At 37.4% G+C, this 22,388-nt stretch overlaps 1 long non-coding RNA gene across 1 annotated transcript; it reads right to left on the bottom strand.

Annotated features, from left to right (window-relative positions):
- Positions 1-17,348: 17,348 nt before the first annotated feature.
- LOC107608152 (uncharacterized) lies at positions 17,349-18,780 on the bottom strand. Its single transcript, XR_001612736.3, has 3 exons — positions 18,735-18,780; positions 17,901-17,960; positions 17,349-17,541 (listed from the first exon to the last, which is right to left on the bottom strand). It is a non-coding gene; the product is annotated as an uncharacterized LOC107608152 (long non-coding RNA).
- Positions 18,781-22,388: the final 3,608 nt, after the last annotated feature.

Genomic DNA, 22,388 nt, shown 5'->3' with positions numbered 1-22,388 from the left:
TCAATATCTTGAAGCTCCACATAACCATATGGTGATACACTTGTAATCACGTATGGTCCCCTCCACCGGGATTTCAGTTTCCCGGGGAATAGCCTGAGTCTAGAGTTAAACAACAGAACCTTCTGTCCTGGTTCAAAGATTCTAGATGACAGCTTTCTGTCATGCCACTTTTTTTATTTTTCTTTATATAGCTTGGCATTTTCGAAAGCTATGAATCTGAACTCCTCTAGCTCATTTAGCTGGAGCAATCTTTTTTCTCCTGCTAATTTGGCATCAAAGTTTAGGAATCTGGTTGCCCAGTAGGCCTTATGTTCCAGTTCCACGGGCAGGTGACATGCCTTACCATACACCAGTTGGTATGGAGAGGTCCCTATAGGGGTCTTGAATGCTATTCTGTAAGCCCACAGAGCATCATCCAAGCTCCTTGCCCAATCCTTTCTACGGGTATTTACTGTCCGTTCCAGGATTCTCTTTAATTCTCTGTTAGAGACTTCAGCTTGCCCATTGGTTTGTGGATGATATGGAGTGGCCACCTTGTGGCGAATTCCATACCGAACCATGGCAGAGTAAAGCTGTTTATTGCAGAAGTGAGTGCCCCCATCACTGATTAACACTCTAGGGACACCAAACCTGCTAAAGATATGTTTCTGGAGGAACTTCAGCACTGTTTTAGTATCATTGGTGGGTGTGGCAATAGCCTCAACCCATTTTGATACATAGTCAACTGCCACCAGAATATAAGTGTTTGAATATGATGGTGGGAAAGGTCCCATGAAGTCAATTCCCCATACGTCAAACAACTCAATTTCCAAGATTCCTTGTTGAGGCATGGCGTAACCATGAGGCAGATTACCAGCTCTTTGGCAACTGTCACAATTACGTACAAACTCTCGGGAATCTTTATAGAGTGTGGGCCAATAGAAGCCACATTGGAGGACCTTGGTGGCTGTTCGCTCACCTCCGAAATGGCCTTCATATTGAGATCCGTGGCAATGCCACAGGATCCTCTGTGCTTCTTCTCTAGGCACACACCTACGGATAATTCCGTCTGCACATCTCTTAAAGAGATAAGGTTCATCCCACAAGTAGTACTTTGCATCAGTAATTAATTTCTTCTTTTGTATCCTGTTGTACTCCTTGGGTATGAACCTTGCAGCTTTATAGTTTGCAATATCGGCAAACCATGGTGCTTCCTGAATGGCGAATAAATGCTCATCAGGAAACGTCTCAGAGATCTCAAGAGAAGGGAGGGACGTCCCTTCCACTGGCTCTATCCGGGACAGATGATCAGCCACTTGGTTCTCTGTCTCTTTTCTGTCTCTTATTTCTATATCAAACTCTTGCAGAAGCAATACCCATCTGATGAGCCTGGGTTTTGAATCCTGCTTTGTGAGTAGATATTTAAGAGCAGCATGGTCAGTATACACAATCACTTTTGATCCTACTAAGTATGATCTGAACTTGTCAATGGCGTAAACCACTGCAAGTAGTTCTTTTTCTGTGGTTGTGTAATTTTTCTGGGCATCATTTAGAACGCGACTGGCATAATAAATGACATGCAGAAGCTTGTCATGCCTCTGTCCCAATACTGCACCAATGGCATGATCACTGGCATCACACATTAGCTCAAATGGTAATGTCCAGTCTGGTGCAGAAATGACTGGTGCTGTGACCAGCTTAGCTTTCAGCGTTTCAAACGCCTGCAGGCACTCTGTGTCAAACACAAATGGCATGTCAGCAGCTAGCAGATTGCTTAGAGGTTTTGCGATTTTTGAAAAATCCTTTATAAACCTCCTATAGAATCCTGCATGCCCCAGAAAGCTTCTGATTGCCTTAACATTGGCAGGTGGTGGTAATTTTTCAATTACCTCTATTTTTGCTTGATCCACCTCTATTCCCTTGTTTGAGATTTTATGCCCAAGAACAATTCCTTCAGTCACCATGAAGTGACACTTTTCCCAGTTTAAAACTAGGTTGGTTTGTTGGCATCTTTTCAGAACAAGTTTCAGGTGATCAAGACAAGAGCTGAATGAGTCTCCATATACTGAGAAGTCATCCATGAAGACTTCCAGAAATTTTTCCACCATGTCAGAGAAAATAGAGAGCATGCATCTCTGGAAGGTTGCAGGCGCATTACATAGCCCAAATGGCATCCTTCTATAAGCAAACACTCCAGATGGACATGTGAATGCTGTTTTCTCTTGATCCTGGGGATCCACTGCAATCTGGTTGTAGCCTGAGTAGCCATCCAGAAAGCAGTAATAATCATGACCTGCTAGTCTTTCTAGCATCTGGTCTATGAATGGTAAAGGAAAATGATCCTTTCTGGTGGCTGTATTGAGCCTTCTGTAGTCAATACACATGTGCCACCCTGTAACTGTTCTTGTAGGAACCAGTTCATTTTTTTCATTATGAATCACTGTCATGCCTTCCTTTTTTGGGACGACTTGAACAGGGCTCACCCAGGGGCTATCAGAAATAGGATAAATAATCCCTGCCTCTAGTAACTTGGTGACCTCTTTCTGCACCACTTCCTTCATGGCTGGATTTAGCCGCCTCTGTGGTTGAACCACTGGTTTGGCATTGTCCTCCAATAGGATTTTGTGCATGTATCTAGCTGGGCTTATGCCCTTAAGGTCACCTATGGACCACCCAAGAGCTGTCTTGTGTGTCCTTAGCACTTGAATAAGTGCTTCCTCTTCCTGTGAATTTAAAGCAGAGCTTATGATCACTAGAAAAGTGTCACCTTCTCCCAGAAATGCATATTTCAAGGATGGTGGTAGTGGCTTGAGCTCGGGTTTAGAGGGTTTTTCCTCTTTCAGAAGAAAGTTCAGAAGCTCTTTCATGTCCCCTAAATCCTCCAAATCAGGCTGAACATCTTTAAAGATGTCTTCCAACTCTGATTCGAGACTCTCAGCCATGTTGATCTCTTCTACCAAAGAGTCAATGAGATCAACTTTCATGCAGTCTGTTGATGTGTCTGGATGCTGCATGGCTTTGACAGCATTCAACTTGAACTCATCATCGTTGACTCTCAGGGTTATTTCCCCCTGTTGGACGTCAATGAGGGATCGTCCAGTTGCTAGGAAGGGTCTTCCTAGAATGAGAGTAGCACTCTTGTGCTCCTCCATCTCCAGCACAACAAAGTCAGTGGGAAAGGCGAATGGCCCAACTCTGACAATCATGTCCTCAATCACGCCTGATGGGTATTTAGTGGAACCATCAGCAAGTTGGAGACATATCCGGGTTGGTTTAACTTCTTCAGTTAAGCCAAGCTTCCTGATAGTGGATGCAGGTATTAGGTTGATACTTGCCCCAAGATCGCATAAAGCTGTCTTGGTGCAATTACCTTCTAATATGCATGGTATCAGAAAACTCCCAGGGTCTTTAAGCTTTTCAGGAAAGCTCTCTAGAATGACTGCACTGCATTCTTCAGTGAGGAGAACTTTTTCTGTTTCTCTCCAATCCTTTTTATGACTCAAGATCTCTTTCATGAACTTGGCATAAGAAGGTATTTGCTCAAGTGCCTCTGCAAATGGAATCTTTATTTCAAGAGTTCTGAGGTAATCTGCAAAGCGAGCAAATTGCTTATCCTGCTCCTCTTTCCGGAGTTTTTGAGGATAAGGTATCTTGGCTTTATATTCTTCAACCTTAGTGGTTAAAGAAGCCTTTTTAGAGGGGTTGTTATCAGCACTTGTGTGTGTCTGATCCCTCACTGGCAATTGAGTACCAGAGTCAGAAGCTGGAGTGAAACTGGACGCCAGCTCCTTGTCTGCTTCTGGCGTCTGAACGCCAGAACTGTGCCCATTTTGGGCGTTCAACGCTGGATTCTGCCCTATTTGGGCGTTCAACGCCAGATTCTTGCCCATTTCTGGCGTTGAACGCCAATCCTGCTTTGTTTCTGGCGTTGAACGCCAGTTTTGGGCATGGTCTGGGCGTTCAGCGCCAACCTTCCACCAATTCTCTGTCGTTTTAGCGCCAGACTTATTTTTCCCTGGGCTCTTACTGTCCTCAGGTGAATCTTTGGTGGGTTGCTCATTTCTTGACTTTTTGATGCCTTGAGGTGGGGTATTTAATGTTTTCCCACTTCTTAATTGAACTGCTTGGCATTCTTCTGTTATTTGCCTTGACAGCTGCTGCTTTGTTTGCTTAAACTGTTCTTCCATATGTATATTAGCCATCCTTGTCTCTTGTAATCTATCTTTGAATTCGGCTAACTGCCTTGTTAGGAAGTCCAATTGCTGATTGAATTCAGCAGCTTGTTCTACAGGACTGAGTTCAGCAGTTGCTGTTTTAACCTCTTCATTCATGGAAGGGTTGCTGCTTAGGTACAGATGCTGATTCCTGGCAACTGTATCAATGAGCTCTTGAGCCTCTTCAATTGTCTTTCTCATATGGATAGATCCACCAGCTGAGTAATCTAGAGACATCTGAGCTCCTTCTGCAAGCCCATAGTAGAAGATGTCTAACTGAACCCACTCTGAAAACATTTCAGAGGGGCATTTTCGTAGCATCTCTCTGTATCTCTCCCAGGCATCATAAAGAGATTCATTATCTCCTTGTTTAAAGCCTTGGATGTCCAGCCTTAGCTGTGTCATCCTTTTTGGAGGAAAATATTGATTCAGGAATTTTTCTGTCAGCTGTTTCCATGTTCTTATGCTGGCCTTAGGTTGGTTATTTAACCACCTCTTAGCTTGATCTTTTACAGCAAATGGAAACAGTAATAGTCTGTAGACATCCTGATCTATTTCCTTATCATGCACTATGTCAGCAATTTGTAAAAATTGTGCCAGAAACTCTGTAGGTTCTTCCTGTGGAAGACCGGAATACTGACAACTTTGCTGCACCATGACAATGAGCTGAGGATTCAACTCAAAGCTACTAACTCCAATGGAGGGTATGCAGATGCTACTCCCATATGAAGCAGTAGAGGGGTTAGAATATGACCCCAGAGTCCTCCTGGACTGTTCACTTCCACTTATGTCCATGATGGATAAAGGGATATAACTTGGATTGATTTACCTTTTTATTTATTTTATTTTATTTATTTATTTTTTTTAATTATTTCGAAAATAAAATAAATTAAAATAAAATAAATAAAAATAGGTGAAGATTTTCGAAAAAATGAGGAGAGAGAAAGTGGTTAGGAAGTTTTGAAAAAGATATGATTTGGAAAAGATTTTAAATTTTAAAAAAAAATCTGGAAATTTTTTTTTAATTTAATTTTCGAAAATTTGTTTTGAAAGTAGAGAGAAAAGATATTTTTGAATTTAGTGAGGAAAGAGAAAAACAATAGGATAGCACAAGATTTAAAATTTTTAGATCTAGTGCTCCTTGTTTTCGAAAAATTTGGAGAGAAAACACCAAGGAACACCAAACTTAAAAATTTTAAGATCAAGACCAAACCAAAATTTTCGAAAATCAAAGGAAATCAACAGGAAAACACCAAACTTAAAGTTTGGCACAAAATTTAATAGAGAAAATATTATTTATGAAAAAGAAGGTTTTGAAAAGAATATAAAAGACTCTAACCCAATTACCAAGAACACAGATTAACGCTCTAGCCAAATGAGTTATGAAAATTTTCAAAAATTTTAAGAAAAATCAACAAGAAAACACCAAACTTAAAGTTTGGCACAGGATTTAATGGAAAAATGATTTTTGAAGAAGGTTTTAAAAATATGATAGCCAATTACCATGAACATAAACACCACGTTCTAACTAACTGAGCTATAAATTTAAAGTGTTTTAACAAGGGATAAATAATAAAAGACTCTAAACCAAAAAAAAGAGAATTTTTTCCTAATCTAAGCAACAAAATAATCCGTCAGTTGTTCAAACACGAACAATCCCCGGCAACGGCGCCAAAAACTTGGTGCACGAATTGTGAATCACACTTTTCACAACGCGTACCACTAACCAGCAAGTGCACTGGGTCGTCCAAGTAATACCTCACGTGAGTAAGGGTCGAATCCCACGGAGATTGTTGGTTTGAAGCAATCTATGGTTATCTTGTAAATCTTAGTCAGGAAGTCAATTATGTTTATCAGTTGAATTGCGAATAACCAAGAGAGCATAAATTAAAGGTTACTTGTTGTGCAGTAATGGAGAATATGTTGGAGTTTTGGAGATGCTTTGTCTTCTGAATCTCTGCTTTCCTCTATCTTCTGATTCATGCACGCACGTCCTCCTATGGCAAGCTGTGTGTTGGTGGATCACCGTTGTCAATGGCTACCTTCCATCCTTCCAGTGAAAACTACGCTCACGCGCTCTGTCACAGCACGGCTAATCACCGGTTGGTTCTCGATCCGGTTGGAATAGGATTTACTATCCTTTTGCGTCTGTCACTAACGCCCAGCCTTCAGGAGTTTGAAGCTCGTCACAGTCATTCAATCCTTGAATCCTACTCGGAATACCACAAACAAGGTTTAGACTTTCCGGATTCTCATGAATGCCGCCATCAGTTCTAGCTTATACCACGGAGATTCTGATTAAGGAATCTAAGAGATACTCATTCAATCGTATATAGAACGGAGGTGGTTGTCAGACACACGTTCATGAATTGAGGAAGGTGATGAGTGTCACAGATCATCACCTCCATCACAGTTAAGCGCGAATGAACATCTTAGATAGGAACAAGCGTGTTTGAATGGAAAACAGAAATACTTGCATTAATTCATCGAGACACAGCAGAGCTCCTCACCCCCAACAATGGGGTTTAGAGACTCATGCCGTCAGAGAATACAAAGTTTTGATCTGAAATGTTATGAGATATCCAAAATAAGTCTCTAAAAGTTGTTTAAATACTAAACTAGTAGCCTAGGGTTACAAAATATGAGTAGACTATGATGGATGATGTAGAGATCCACTTCTGGGGCCCACTTGGTGTGTGCTGGGCTGAGACTTAAGCAATTCACGTGCAGAGGCCATTTGTGGAGTTGAACGCCAGTTTTTATGCCAGTTTGGGCGTTCAACTCCAGCTTTTAATCCTTTTCTGGCGCTGGACGCCAGAATTGGACAGAGAACTAGCGTTGAACGCCAGTTTACATCGTCTATCCTTGTACAAAGTATGGACTATTATATATTGCTGGAAAGCCCTGGATGTCTACTTTCCAACGCAATTGGAAGCATGCCATTTCGAGTTCTGTAGCTCCAGAAAATTCACTTTGAGTGCAGGGAGGTCAGAATCCAACAGCATCAGCAGTCCTTTTTCAGCCTGAATCAGATTTTTGCTCAGCTCCTTCAATTTCAGCCAGAAAAATACCTGAAATTACAGAAAAATACACAACTCATAGTAAAGTCCAGAAATATGAATTTTTCCTAAAAACTAATAAAAATAGACTAGAAACTAACTAAAACATACTCAAAACTATATGAAATTATCCCCAAAAAGCGTATAAAATATCCGCTCATCACAAATCCTTCCTAATTCTGTGATATAGTTAAAAACATGTCTCCTAGGCCTTTAAACTGTCAATTTTAATTACCTTTTATTACCATTCGATGCCGTGATCTGTGTGTTAAGTATTTTCAGGCTTTATAGGGCAGAAATGGCTTAGAGGATGGAAAGGAAACATGTAAAATTGGAAGGAACGCAAAGAAAAATGAAGTTTTGAGAAACTGGCAGCGCCGCGTACGGGTGACCGACGCGTACGCGTGACAAGGATTTTTGCCAAGCGATGCGTATGCGTGACCTACGCATATGCGTGACATGCGCCACGTGCAGAAATTGCAGAAAGTGCTGAGAGCGATTTCTAGGCTCCTTTTTGGCCCAATTCTAAGCCCGAAAAACACATATTAGAGGCTGCAGAGTGGGAGAATCACATTCATTCATTGATACAACTTTCATTCACATAATTTTAGGTTTTAGATGTAGTTTTCTAGAGAGAGAGGTTTTAGGGTTCTTAGGTTTAGTTATTTTCAATTTTAGATTTCTACTCTATTTCAATTTAGTTTCTCTTCTACTCTTATTTGTTCTAGCATTTTAGTTTATCTATTTCCCTTATTATTTACTTTATGTTGCCAATTTAATTTATGAATTCTCATGTTAGATTTGATTTTCTATTTAATGCAATTTGAAGTTTTTTATGTTTATTACTTCTTCTCTCATTTGTTGTTATTGATTCCTTGCAATTGGTTGCTTAGGTTTTATTATCTCTTATTAATTTCTATGTTTTTATGTTATGCCTTCCAAGTGTTTGACAAAATGCTTAGTTGGATTTTAGTGTAGATTTCTCTCCTTTTGGCTTTGGTTGAGTAATTGGAGACTCTTGAGTTATCAAACTCCTTTGTTGATTGATAATTGAAATTTGCTAGTTGATTTGGATCCCTCTAAAGCTAGTCTTTCCTTAGGAGTTGACTAGGACTTGAGGAATCAAATTGATTTATCCACTTGACTTTTCTTCATAGTTAGAGGTTAACTAAGTGGGTGCAATGGACAATTCTCATCACAATTGATAAGGATAGCTAGGATAGGACTTCTAATTCTCATACCTTGCCAAGAGCTTTCTTAGTTATTAATTTAATTTCTTGCCATTTTATTTCCTTGTTCCTTATTTCAAAAACCCAAAAAGATACTTTTCCACAACCAATAATAAACTACACTTCCCTGCAATTCCTTGAGAGATGACCCGAGGTTTAAATACTTCGGTTTAATTTTATTGGGTTTGTTTAAGTGACAACCAAATTTTTGTATGAAAGGATATTTTTTGGTTTAGAAACTATACTTGCAATGGGAATTTATTGTGAATTATTTACTAGAAAAAATTCGTTCATCAATCGTCCCAAACATACAATGTCTGTGAGACTACCGGTGGTGGTAGTGGTAGTGGCGGTGGTGGCGGGTTGGCAGTGGTGGTGCTGTGTCTTCCTTACGAGCTGGTATGTCACTGTGCTTCTCCTACTGGGCATACTCTGCCTCCTCCTTAGACTCAATATCTAACTGCTCCCCGCGAGGTTTGACCCGCTCCTTCTGGGGCCCCGTAGCTCCTCCACGGTCCTTTGCACCCTTCTCCCTCCTAGGCAGCCTCTGGGTGTCTGGTCGAACCTTCCTCGCATGCCTATAATGATTAGGGACATCCCGAAGAAGGTCAAGCACGTTCTTAGGATGACTGGCGATAGGCTGCACATTATTCAAGAGAGTCAATAGCCTAGGATCATCAAGCATATTCTGGCCAGACAGATGTCTAACGCGGCAAGCATGTTGGTACTAGGCTCAATACACCTGTGTAGGCAAGTAGTTTGTGAATGGCTGTATGGAGATCATGTGACCTCCCTCAAATCGAGCCCTCCATCTATCGTACCATTCCTAATAAGGAGTGGGCCACCATACATCCTCTCCTTGTCTTGTGGTGGTGAGGAACCGGTCAACATTGACAGGGTTATCAGACACTAGCTACTGGCCATCGAATTGGAATTTCACCCAATCAATATGGTGAAACCCAACAATGTTGAAATAGACAAGGGTACTACAGTCATCCATCTCCTGATTCTGCCTCCTTTCTCAACCAGTCCAGGCTGATGACCTACAAGGCTGGGTTATCGTACAGTGTCCACAAGAACTGCAAAATAAAGTGTAGTATACCTCATTACATAGAACCATAAATCGTTGAGAGACAATTAGATAAAATAACGTCACGTACCTCATGCAATTGCAACCGATCCAATAAAAGACGCCATCGGAGGACTCTTTGGTCAAACTGATCCTTACTCTGTTGGCCCATACCTATTAACCTGTGGACGTATGCAACAATAATAATGTCTCAATTTATGCAAGAAAAAGTTAAATTACATAAATGGAAAGGACAAAAACTGTATATAAAAGCAATTATTTCACAGCCAGGGAAAACGTCAAAATTTGTCTATCAAATGGGAACCACTGAGGAAATCTATGGTATATCCACGAGGCTAGTAGTGGAGTACATCCAGCAATGTCAGTGGTAGATCGATGTGCTGTAGAGCATAACGAGTGATACGTCCATGCAAGCACAACAAATCCCTAAGAGAGACTATGACACCTCTCAAAGTCCTCGAATGATGGCAGCCACTTGATATGAACCTGATTGTTTGACTTGTCTATCATCAAGTAACCCCCAATCAGTAACATAATGTAACACTTCATGTACTGTCGGAGGGTGGTTGCATCTGCAGTAGCTGGCATATGCCGTACTCAGTCCCTAAGCCATGTCAGCTTAATGAAAAATGGCTCCTTTCTCTATGCCTCCAGCTGCTGAGTATGAGAAGGCCTGGCACCAAGGAGCTCCTTTATCCACTCCTAGGTCGGATGCTAGTACCATATTTGAAAATCTCGCAAGCACCCACCCACTGACTATTTGTGCGTGCATAATCCAAAGTGGTAGTCAACATCTTGCAGGGTGATGGTGCACTCACGCCAAGTCTGGTGGAAAGTGTGGATCTCTGGATACCAACGATCCATGAATGCAGTAGTCAGGGGTTGTCAAAGACAAAGTTCCTGAGCTGCATCGTGTCGCCAAACCCAACCTCTCTCAAGTAAGGGAGAATGGCGTCCAATGGTGTAAGAGTGTAGCTCACTCACCTAGGGAATAGTAGGCGAGGCCTTTGTTAAAAAATAAAACATTTCAATAATAAATCTATTTCAAAAGTAAAAATTTATATTTTTAAATAAAAAGATAAAAATTATAATAAACAATTATTTCACATTTCATGATTTAGTTGGATTCAGAATAATTAACTTTAAAAATTAAACATTTAAAAAATTTATCCAACAGCATTGCAACAAATTATTCAGTAAAACAAGTTATCTAGCATATTCAAAATTAAAATTAAAAATATAACATTCAAATTAAAGAAATAAAAAACGTAATAAATATTTACTAACTAAATTAAATTAACTAATAAATTAAACTAAATTAATTAATTAATATTTATTAAGAATATATTCCACCACCTAATAGATACTAAATCTATAAAAGTATTCTAACTATAACTATATGCTTATTTAACTAAAACAGAAAAATAACAACACTAACCTAGAAGTCGATCGCTCTAGCGATATACCACGTTGCATTCAGGCGGTTGATATCATTATCTCGTGCATCTGCGTGTGCCATAATGTACGAGTACCTCAATAATATCAACAAAAATGTTCGAGGAGGGAGAAAGAAAGTAAAAAATGGTTTGAAACTGACAACAGTCACGTTGTAAACGACTTACTTATATAGGCGCGTTTCTTGCTAAGTGTAAACGAATAAGCTTTTGCATATTTCGTTTACACTGTAAACGAAATAATCTCTGTTTCACAATACGTGTACAAACGTGATACTGCAATAACAAACGTGAGTTATCTTATTTACAGTGTAAATGAGATAATTAAAAGAATATAAATTGATAAATAAGCTACAAATTATATACATAGATATGTAAATAAAATATTTAATTTATTTATTCAAAAAATTTCCATATTTTGGCCTCTAATAAATTTATTGCTAACCAATAATTTTTAAATGATTCCTGTTTAACAAATTAGTCTCTTTGTTTATTAAAAGAAATCCATTTGTCTTGTAGTGATATTTTTGAGACTTAATTTTCTTATAAATAAATTTTGGTGAAGAATAGAATTGGACGAAAAATAAAATTTTTTATTGGTAGAAAAGAAATATTGTACATAAAAAAGTTTTTTATAAATTTTTTTTACTAAAAAATAATATTAACGTCTTACTAAAACTTTATTCTTTACCATAACATTATCCTTGTACTATAATAAAATTTATTAGGGCCTAATATATATTTTATAGTTTTGATTGATGAAAGCAATTCTCAAAATTTTATAGTGAATAAAAATTTATTAGAGGTTCTTTGAGAATTAATTTAAACACAACTAGAAAATTGATTAATACAGATAGATTTATAGACAGATCTAGTCTTTATTACAGACAGATTTTTGGTTACCGACGGATTTTTACCAGTTACCGACGGATTTTCCCTCTGTAAATTCTCCATCCATTTCCCACAGGCGACGAACTTTCCGACGGATTTTCTGTCTGTAATTACAGACGGATTTTTCGACGGATTTTCTGTCCATAATTACAGACGGATTTTCAGACGAATTTTTTGTCTATAATTACAGACGGATTTTTCGATAGATTTTTCGTCTGTAATTTGAACTTTGGAAAATCATCTCACACTCTGATTACAGACAAAAAATCCGTCTGTAAATCCGTCAGTAAGGTAAAATAATTTTTTTTTTAATTTTTCCATTGCAAAATAAATACTTTAGGTTTGTTTTCTAAATTTACTCCATCAAACACTGTAAATTGAAAAAAGAAAGCCAAAAGTCACATAAATAAACATAATATTCATTACATGATACCTATAAAATTGGATGTTATTTTTCAACATCATTGGCCAATATCTCACTGTCTTAATAAAAAGATACAACAACAACAACAACAACAACAAAGCCTTGTCCCACTAAGTGGGGTCGGCTACATGAATCAAACGACGCCATTGTGCTCTGTCATGTATCATGTCTACAGAGAGACCGTTTACATGTAGATCTCGTTTGACCACCTCATGGATGGTCTTCTTAGGTCTTCCTCTGCCTTTCGCCCTTTGTCCATCTTCCATCTCATCCACCCTCCTGACTGGATGTTCTATTGGTCTTCTTCTCACATGTCCAAACCACCTGAGACGCGATTCAACCATCTTTTCCACAATGGGTGCTACTCCAACTCTTTCCCTTATATCTTCATTCCTTATTTTATCCAATCGCGTATGACCACTCATCCATCTCAACATCTTCATCTCTGCCACACTCAGCTTATGTTCGTGCTCCCCTTTAGCCGCCCAACACTCCGTACCATAGCGGTGCGAAAGAATTTACCTTTAAGTTTTAAAGGCACTTTTTTGTCGCATATAAAACCGGATGCACTCCGTCATTTTGACCAACCTGCTTGGATCCTATGATTTATATCCTGTTCAATCTCTCCATTATCCTGTATGATGCACCCAAGATACTTAAAACTTTTAACTTTTCGTAGGATGTTTTCTCCAATCTTCACCTCTATATTGGGGTTTTCCCTTCTCAGACTGAACTTACATTCCATATATTCCGTCTTGCTACGGCTTATGCGCAGACCATACACTTCTAGAGCTTCTCTCCATAACTCTAACTTCTTATTTAGGTCTTCCCTTGACTCTCCCATAAGGACGATATCATCGGCAAAAAGCATGCACCATGGCACAGGCTCTTGGATGTGCTCTGTGAGTACTTCCAAGACTAATGTGAAAAGGTATGGACTTAAGGAGGATCCCTGGTGTAATCCTATACCAATAGGGAATTCCTCTGTCACACCACCTTGAGTCTTCACACTAGTTGTGGCCCCATCATACATGTCTTTAATTGCCCGAATATATGCGATCCTTACTCTCCTCTTTTCTAAAACCTTCCATAAGACCTCCCTTGGTACCCTATCATATGCTTTTTCCAAGTCAATAAACACCATATGTAGATCCCTTTTATTACTACGATACCTTTCCATCATCCTTCTTAATAGGTATATCGCTTCAGTGGTAGATCTGCCTGGCATAAATCCAAATTGGTTCTCTGTTACTTGTGTCTCTTTTCTCAACCTCCGTTCTATCACCCTTTCCCATAACTTCATAGTATGACTCATAAGCTTAATCCCTCTATAGTTTCCGCAACTTTGTATATCTCCCTTATTCTTGTAGATAGGTACCAAGGTGCTCTTTCTCCACTCATCAGGCATCTTCTTTGACCTTAAAATCTCATTAAAAAGCATGGTTAACCAGTTGATGCCTTTTTCTCCAAGACCCTTCCAAACCTCAATCGGAATATTATCAGGTCCTACTGCCCTGCCATTTTTCATCTGCTTTAGAGCCTCTTTTACCTCGAAGCCTCGAATCCTTCGATAGTAGTCAAAGTTTTGATCTTCTTCCCTTGTGCATAATCGACTAAGGCTCGGAAGAGTCTTCTGTCCCTCATTAAATAACTCGTAGAAGTAGCTCTTCCACCTTTCATTAATCTTCTCCTCTTGAGCCAATATCTCTCCATCCTTATCCTTTATGCACTTAACCTGATCCAAATCTCTCGTTCTTCTTTCCCGAATCTTTGCGATTCTATATATACCTTTTTCTCCTTCTTTCGTGCCCAAAGACTGGTAGAGACTCTCATATGCTCTTGTTCTTGCTTCGCTTACAGCCACTTTTGTCTCTTTCTTAGCCGCCTTATATTTTTCCCAATTATATGCATTGCAGCATAAAGACCACTCTTTAAAGCATTCCCTTTTTATCTTTATCTTTTCTTGTATACTCGCATTCCACCACCAGGACTCCTTGTCTCTTGGTCCTATTCCTTTAGATTCACCAAAACTTTCTTTTGCTGTTCTTCTAATAACTTCTGCCATCTCCCTCCACATCTCTTCCGCGCTTCCATTTCCATCCCACTTTGCCTCTTCTCCTACCCGTCTTAGGAAGCTTCTTTGTTCCTCACCTTTCATCCGCCACCACCTCGTCCTTGGGTTCTTCGTATGATGTCTTTTCCTCAACTTTTGCTCAACGCGAAAATCCATGACGAGCACCCTATGTTGTGTTGTCAAGCTCTCTCCCGGGATAATTTTACAGTTAATGCAAAATTTCTGGTCGACTCTCCTCAACAAGAAGAAGTCGATTTGAGAGCTTGTCATGCCACTCTTATAGGTTATAAGATGTTCGTCTCTCTTTTTAAAACATGTATTTGTGATGAGAAGATCAAAGGTTGAGGAAAAGTCCAAAATAGTTTTACCCTCGGCATTGATCACCCTGAAACCATGGCCTCCGTGAATACTCCCATATCCAGTCACTTCTCTCCCCACATGGCCATTTAAATCTCCTCCTAAGAAAATCCTATCTCCCAAAGGTATGCCTTGAACCAAACTCTCTAGAATAAAAAGATACCCAAAAAAAATAAGATGACCATCTTAATGTTACATGAATGTCACAAATTACACTTAGCACTTAAAGATAGAATAATCTAAAATATTAATAGATAACTAAATTGCATCGGCAGCATCAAGCTTCACATTGAAAGTTAATCTTGACATCTCCTGACTGAAATAGAATCAAAACCCGAATTGGAATTGGAGTGAATTGGAATGCTTGAATAAAAATAAAGCATATTATACAATGAAGAAGATTGAGAAGCAAACCTGTGTCATCAGGAATCATGACATTTTCCTGCACCATACAATCAAAAGGAAAAATAATTAGGCATGCATAAGAAACACCATTATAGATTGTTAGAGAAAGATAAGCAGTGCATTTTCAAACACATCCTACTATAGACTTGGCATAAATTTCATTTTACATTGTACAATGTCATTGAAACAAACCTGGAATGCTTTCTTGCCAGTTATAAGTTATAACATGTGTCAAATGTTAATAGGAATAATCTAACTCTAATAGGAAATCTCAAAAAGGGCAAACATTTTAAGGTAAATTGCAGAACTTACTTCATTGTGATCTACAAAAGGACTCTTAATAGCTGACGTCTCGGGCCACATTGTACTTTGTACTCCATCTTCTTGATAGAGTGGATGTTCTGTATCATTCAAATAACCCTCTTTCTCATCTGAAACAAGCAGTGCAAACTCTGGACGATCTACTTCAGTATTTTCACCAACTATACAACCAGACAGTGTGTCCTTGTCATGGGCAATCTTATCCTCATTTTTATTACAATTTTCTTCTGTAGGTAGGTCTCCATTAAAGAAAGCCTGATTATTAGGATATTCATTGGCTTCCTGAGGACCAGCAGTCAAGGGTGCACATAAACCATTGTCTTCCAATCCATCTGTTTGAACTTCTATTCTAACTTCCATACTATGTTCTGCAATTTCAATAGCATTTACCCCACTTTTATTATTGACTTTATCCTCAGCAAGCCCTTCCTCTAGAATAGATATATTCAAATTTTGATCAGATGGGATGCCCATCTCTGTATGGATAGAATCAACAAGATCATTGGTTTTATCCGCAACAGGGTTGTTTTCAAAAAGTTCATTTAAGGATGAAGATTCATGCCCAGTTCCAGGGGCAACACATAAGTTTTCGGCTTCAGAGATCTCAATATTTACTCCGGCATTATTCATTTCAGCATCCTGAGAACCATGAGGCTCCTTTGCAAAATGTTCATGAGCATCAGTATCATGAGATCCCAAGTTAACTTCAGATTGGTGGTTCTCAGACAAAACAGAGATCTCATTAGGCTGCACTTCTGCTACTTCTTGGGGTTGGACACTCACAGGAACAACATTTCCTTCTGCGTCATGAGTTTCGGCCTTTGTTCTAGAAAAGGACTCCAGATCGTTTGTTTTTTCATTGACAGAACTATCCAAACCATCATCAATCACCTTGATACCAGAGAAAATACCCTCATCATTGTTACTATTATCATCAACGACATCATCATCAGCTACAGAATTAGATGAGGCGATGAAATACACATCCTCGGCCTCTGTTTTATGATTGAATCTGGAGCACATGACGGTACAAACACCATTAGAATATGAAAGCCTCCAGGTTAGGATCACGCAAATAAGTGTCTGCTTGGTCTGTGACGCTAAAATACATAGTATTAGAAACAGAATAGGCCCATGTTCTCTAATATATTCAAATAAACATGCATTACTTTATGAAAAAAAAGGATTCTCAGTATGCAGTATACTTGAAAAGGTTTAAATGCTACACCTCATTTGGCATAAACATGCTAATTTGGTATAGACTGCACAGCTCATAAAACGAGCTTTCTTCAATCAGGAGTGGAACAAAACCATCTTGAAATTGACATACAAACTAGACTCTAAGACTTGTCATGCATCTTTGAGGTCTTTGAATGAAAATGATAGAAATAAGCATGTTAAAGAAACAAGGGTATAAGAGTTTACTTACAGGTCTGCCAGGGGAACCATACCAAAACCATGGAAATCATCTATCTCGAAACCCCGTGAAGAAATAAGACTTTTTGCAGCAAAGTATTGTTCTATACCAAAAAATGTTGGGTTAAGCCTTGAAGGCGCTGAATCCAATAGGGGAAAACTATTATCTTTCCAATCCCACAGATAAGAGCTTTGTCTTCTTGTACCGTCTGCCTACAACTGTAAGAGATCAAAACATTTTCATGAACAGAAAAGCATCATAGTTTAAACACCCTCCACTAAAGGGATTGCAATAGAGTGACTACCACACACAGAATCAGCTTCCAACCAAACAATTAATTTTGACTACAAGACTAAAATAGGGTGACATAAGACGTTTGAGGCGAAAAATAGAACATTTCAAACGTTAGGGATGAAATTAGAACTTAGCCGCAAAGTTAGAGACTATAACAGTACTATAATGTAATATACAAGGAACAGACCAAAAGTATAAGTAGCTTAAACACAAAACTCCAGATCTGCATAATTAGCATCCATGTTCCGAAGCACCACTAGGAATCAAGAAGGATACAGATGTATGACCAGCTCGTAGAGTTTTATAGAGGCATGGCTGGCGAATGTCAATAATCTTTCAAAGACATTTCAATCAATAATGAAAGGGATGAAATTAGAAGCATACAGAATAAAACAAATAATATATCAAATTAGAATGGAAAAAGAAATTAGTTTTAAATCGTAAATGTGATTTCCATGTTCTCAGGAAAGTATAACCTAACTTTTGTTTTTGTTTAATGAGAGAATAGAGTAAGAAAACTTTGGTGAATGTCACCAACAGGAAATCAAAGAAATTTTAGGTGTCCAAACTCCAAAGGTCATGATGATCCCAATCAAAGTACCAAATATGAAAGGATAGCTCATAACAACTGATATACGTGGTATTGCATAGGAGAAATCAGACAGCACATGTTTAATAAATATGAAGCATACCTTCACCTCACCACTATCATCAGCTGCAGCAAGAAATGAGGATTTCAAGTTGCATACAACCTGCAAGACCATGAAAATTTGAACCATAAAGCCTCTCCTTAACAAATGAAAGTGCACCTCCAGCTTTTTTTTTCTTTTAAAAAAAGGAGAGAGACAAGAGAGGGGGGAGAAAAGAAAGTGCACCTCCATACAAGGAATCAAGGATAGCAGGATCAGTTTGTATTATAGTAGAATGGAAGAATGTGCAAGCAAATATTAGTTCAGGTATAATGTTGCAATCCAATTTAACGATTCAATGGTTTGTGTAGATCAAGAAACCACAGAACCAAATTAGTGCTCACAACAATGATTAAAATCCATTTCAAAATCTCATGCAAGAAAACCAAAAGACAAACATGGCATCTCAAACAAACACTACACTTAACATTTCTGAGCTACATGTAGAAGAGAGTGTGAAGTAGTGTCTACAAATACACCACAATTCATTTTATATTAATTTTTCTATTTACCACTTGTCCAACTAAATGACTTGGCATTTATAAAGTTTAGGAGAATTTGACAAATATTTGCAAGAGAAAACACTAGAATAAGAAACTGATGGGAAAATTATGCATCGTAAAATGCTAAAATAGGTGAGGCAAAACCATGAAAATGTTACATTATTCATTCAGCCTTTTATATTAACCTGTGTTATGCAAGCATTTATTTACAGGTGGGAAATCAGATATATAAGACACAGCGTTTCATTTTCACATGCCAAGAGAGCAGCAGAAACACTCAATAAGATCAAGAAAATGCATAGCAATATAACTGAATACAAGTTATACTGTTTACCTTGTTTATCTCCTCTTTGTTATAATTATAATTCTCCAGTAGCTTCCATTCTTTTGTGGCCTTCAGCAGGACAGAACATAATATACAGGGACTCAGTATAGAAAGTGGAACGCAGAAGAGTGTATGATTTTGTAAAACTGGAAATCAAGCCTCTTTGTTGCCCATAAATTGCTTACCAGACGCACATCAAAACACTTGATTTCTGTTCCTGAGGAGGCATAAATCATATCTTTATTCCATGTTTTCAAGCAAAAGTACTTTTGTCAACTAAAACATTTTACTTCTTAGGGAATATAAAGTATTAGTTAATGGTGTAGGAGTTGTTAAATTTAGGATCACAAACATGTTAACAGGCTGTTCATAAAAGAAGTTATATTGGAAGCCCTCAATGAAGACTATCAAGCCAAAGAATACATATGAAACCGCATGATTTATCTTTCAAGCTGCCACTAAGTTCTTGTATCATTAATCTTTTGAGTAAAGGTATTAACATGTTATTAGTGTAAAGATGCACCACCAAGCACAACTATTTGCAATCAGTAAAAGATTAGTTAATCACTTTTCAGCTTGAAAGAAAGAGTTTATGACTAGAATCCCTTGTGAAACAGATACTAAAACAAATATTAAGAACAAATGACATTTAAAAGAAGAAAATGGTCTCACCAGTCTTGAAACACAAGGAAGTGACGGGTTCCACGCTAACATCCATAACCAGTGTCGCCACATCTTTGCACCGCATGTCAAACTAGCAAACACGACAATCCTTTTATTTCAATATTTTCAATTAAGAAACAGATAAAAATCAATGCGTTAAATCAGAACAAAACAGTTAAATTTATAAATTGGAGATCTCAAGATAAAAGTGGAAGCCATGATGAATGAATCTCACCCCAACTAAACCGAATAGATGGTTGCAAATGTTGTGAGAGTAAGATTGATAATGTTGTTCCTAGGGTTTGCAAAACTTGTGAGAGTAAGATTGATAAAGTGAGCTCGGAGAGTGTGAGACAGAGTGAGCTCGTGATGAGAGTTTGAGACAGAGTTACCTAAAATCAGAGAAGAGAAGGGGCAACAGCCAAAAACGGCGAGGAGCAGTGAATCAGAAACGACGCACGGTGAGGAGGGGAGGAACCCTTCGCGACGGCGACGCCACGAGCTCAACTCAAAACTTTGTGCGGCGGCGAGGAGAGGAGGAACGATGCGAAGAGGGCCGAGTAGAGCTTCCCCAGATGACGAAGGCACCCAAGGTCTATCCCCGCTGGCGGCGACAGCATCTTCTACCGGAGGAGAAGAGTTCTCGACGACAACTTTGAAGAGGGATGAGGGTGAAAATGAGTTCATAGGTCAGGAGTGTGAATGGAGCTCGATAGGGTAGTGACAAAATTAGGGTTAACTCAATATTTTCGACGGAAAATTTTAAATTGCAGACGGATTTTCCGTCTGTAATAATTTAATGAAACACAGTATTTTGTCTATTTAATTACAGACGGATTTTTCGTCTGTAACCATTTTTTACGAAAAAAAAATAATTTTACCGATGAATTCTGTTTTCCGTCTGTAATTTATGTTAATTCATTTTTTTTGTTTTCCGACAAAAAATCTCTTTGAAATTCCGTCTGTATTTCCGTAGGATAAAATCCGTCGAAAATATCCGTCTGTAATAACTAATTTTTTAGTAGTAAAATATTATTTTATAAAAATCTTACATAAATTTTATGAAATAGATAAAAATTCTTATCCAATACTATTTTCGTTCCCAAAAGTTTCTGACTAAAGGATTAATATAATACCTATTATATACAGTTACATACCACCTTAAAGGATTAAGCTTAATCGATCGCACATTAACTGTGTCGCACATTTCTATTATAAAAAAGACCTGACATCATGAAAAATAAAAACGGAAATCATTTCCATTCATATATTGCCAAAATATCAAGTTATGTACAATTTTGGTTATACTTTATAGGGAGATTTGCTTTTCTTTCTTTTTCTTGTTACTTAGAAAGTAGGCAAAGGATTCGGTGCCCTTCCTCAAGAAAAGATTACTGATGCCTCTTCCCAAAGAAGAGGAAACATCCATTTGAATTTATGAAAAATAAAAATGTTAATAAATATATTCATAAAAAAATAAATTTATCTTATGTTACGAAAGATATTTTTTGTTTATCAGTACTTAAGCAGTAAATCCTCCTTCACTCTCTTAATTTCTCTTCTTACGTGGTAATTAAACCTCCAAGTTGGATTCCTAATTTTTTCACAAAAATTTAGTAGTTTATTTTAGACAAAAAATTTGGACAAAATAATAATTAGGTCGTTTTTAAGAAATAAATTCGTGCATTCATCATTCTATCTTATCAGAGTTTAAATGTCATCATGACCATACTTAATTAGAGATAATTCAAGAACTACTATTTAACGGTCAAAAACTACTTTTATCTTTATTGCATCTCTGCTTTATCATTATCAACATGGGTCTTATAAAACTCTAAATTTTTAAAAATTAAATTATTAGTTATTTGAAATTTATGATATTTATTTATGATTTTATTGTAAAAAAAATTATCTTACAAAAGTAATTAAAACAAAGTTACGAAATTTTGAGATTTAAAATTAATTAAAACTCATCATTTTAATAGTAATAGAGTATTTTTTAATTTATAATTTAAAATTTTAGTGATTGAAAAATAATAAAAATTTTATATAATTTAATTTGAATATTGAAATTTTAAATTTTATTTTATGAATAAAAGAAAAGTTATTTAATTATCTCCAATTTTTTAATTAAAAATACATATTTAAAAATAATAATTTGTAAATTGATGAATAAATAGTATTTTTATAGATAATTGTTATTGAATTAAATTTAGTTTTCAATTACTACATTACCCCTAATTTTATTAAAAATGTCTATCCTAACAGTAATTTTCAATTTGGTTCCCAAAACAAACCTAATTTGACCATATCCTTAACTTTATCACTACACCTAACCGCCACTCTCACTTCTCCTCACACACACCCACGCAAACAAAAAAGAAAGAAACGAGAAGGAGAGTTGTGACAAGAAGAAGAGGGGAAGGAAGGAGGGACGGCGCCGGTGGGATTGGAAGCCGCCGTCATCATTGAGCACGAACAAAGAGGAAGAGAGAGACGAAAGAGAGAGAGGCCAAACAAAGATATAATATGTGATATATATATATATATATATATAATGTGACTTATTTAGTGTTTAACCATTTATCTTTGATTAATATTATTATAACAAAGATACATGTGACTTTATGAGAATAATATAGCTTGAATTTTGGTCATCTGAAAATTTAATGAGTTCACGCCACGAACTAAAGAATGCTAGTAATAAGGATGATAAAAAAAATCAGCTGAAAATGGATTACTTCCGATTTAAGGCTAGATGGAGACCCGTAAAATCCCATGGGTGAAGATCCGACCACGTGAAATGAGCGCGGACATAGATACTTGCCCACGGAATCAGTTAAATTCACGCGAATATGAAATTACTGATTTATCCTAATTTATATATACATAAATCAATTTTTTGAATTAGTAACCCTAATTCCTGCCTCCAATTTGAATTCTTCTTTTTTCTTCTAGACCACTTTCTCTGCCTAATTTGAATGCTAGTAATCAATTTAT

Source organism: Arachis ipaensis, chromosome B7, assembly GCF_059453495.1.
Source record: "Arachis ipaensis isolate K30076 ecotype BB chromosome B7, ASM5945349v1, whole genome shotgun sequence".
Taxonomy (NCBI): Eukaryota; Viridiplantae; Streptophyta; class Magnoliopsida; order Fabales; family Fabaceae; genus Arachis; species Arachis ipaensis.
Note: the sequence above shows the minus strand (reverse complement) of the source record. Positions and strands in the feature narration are given on the sequence as shown.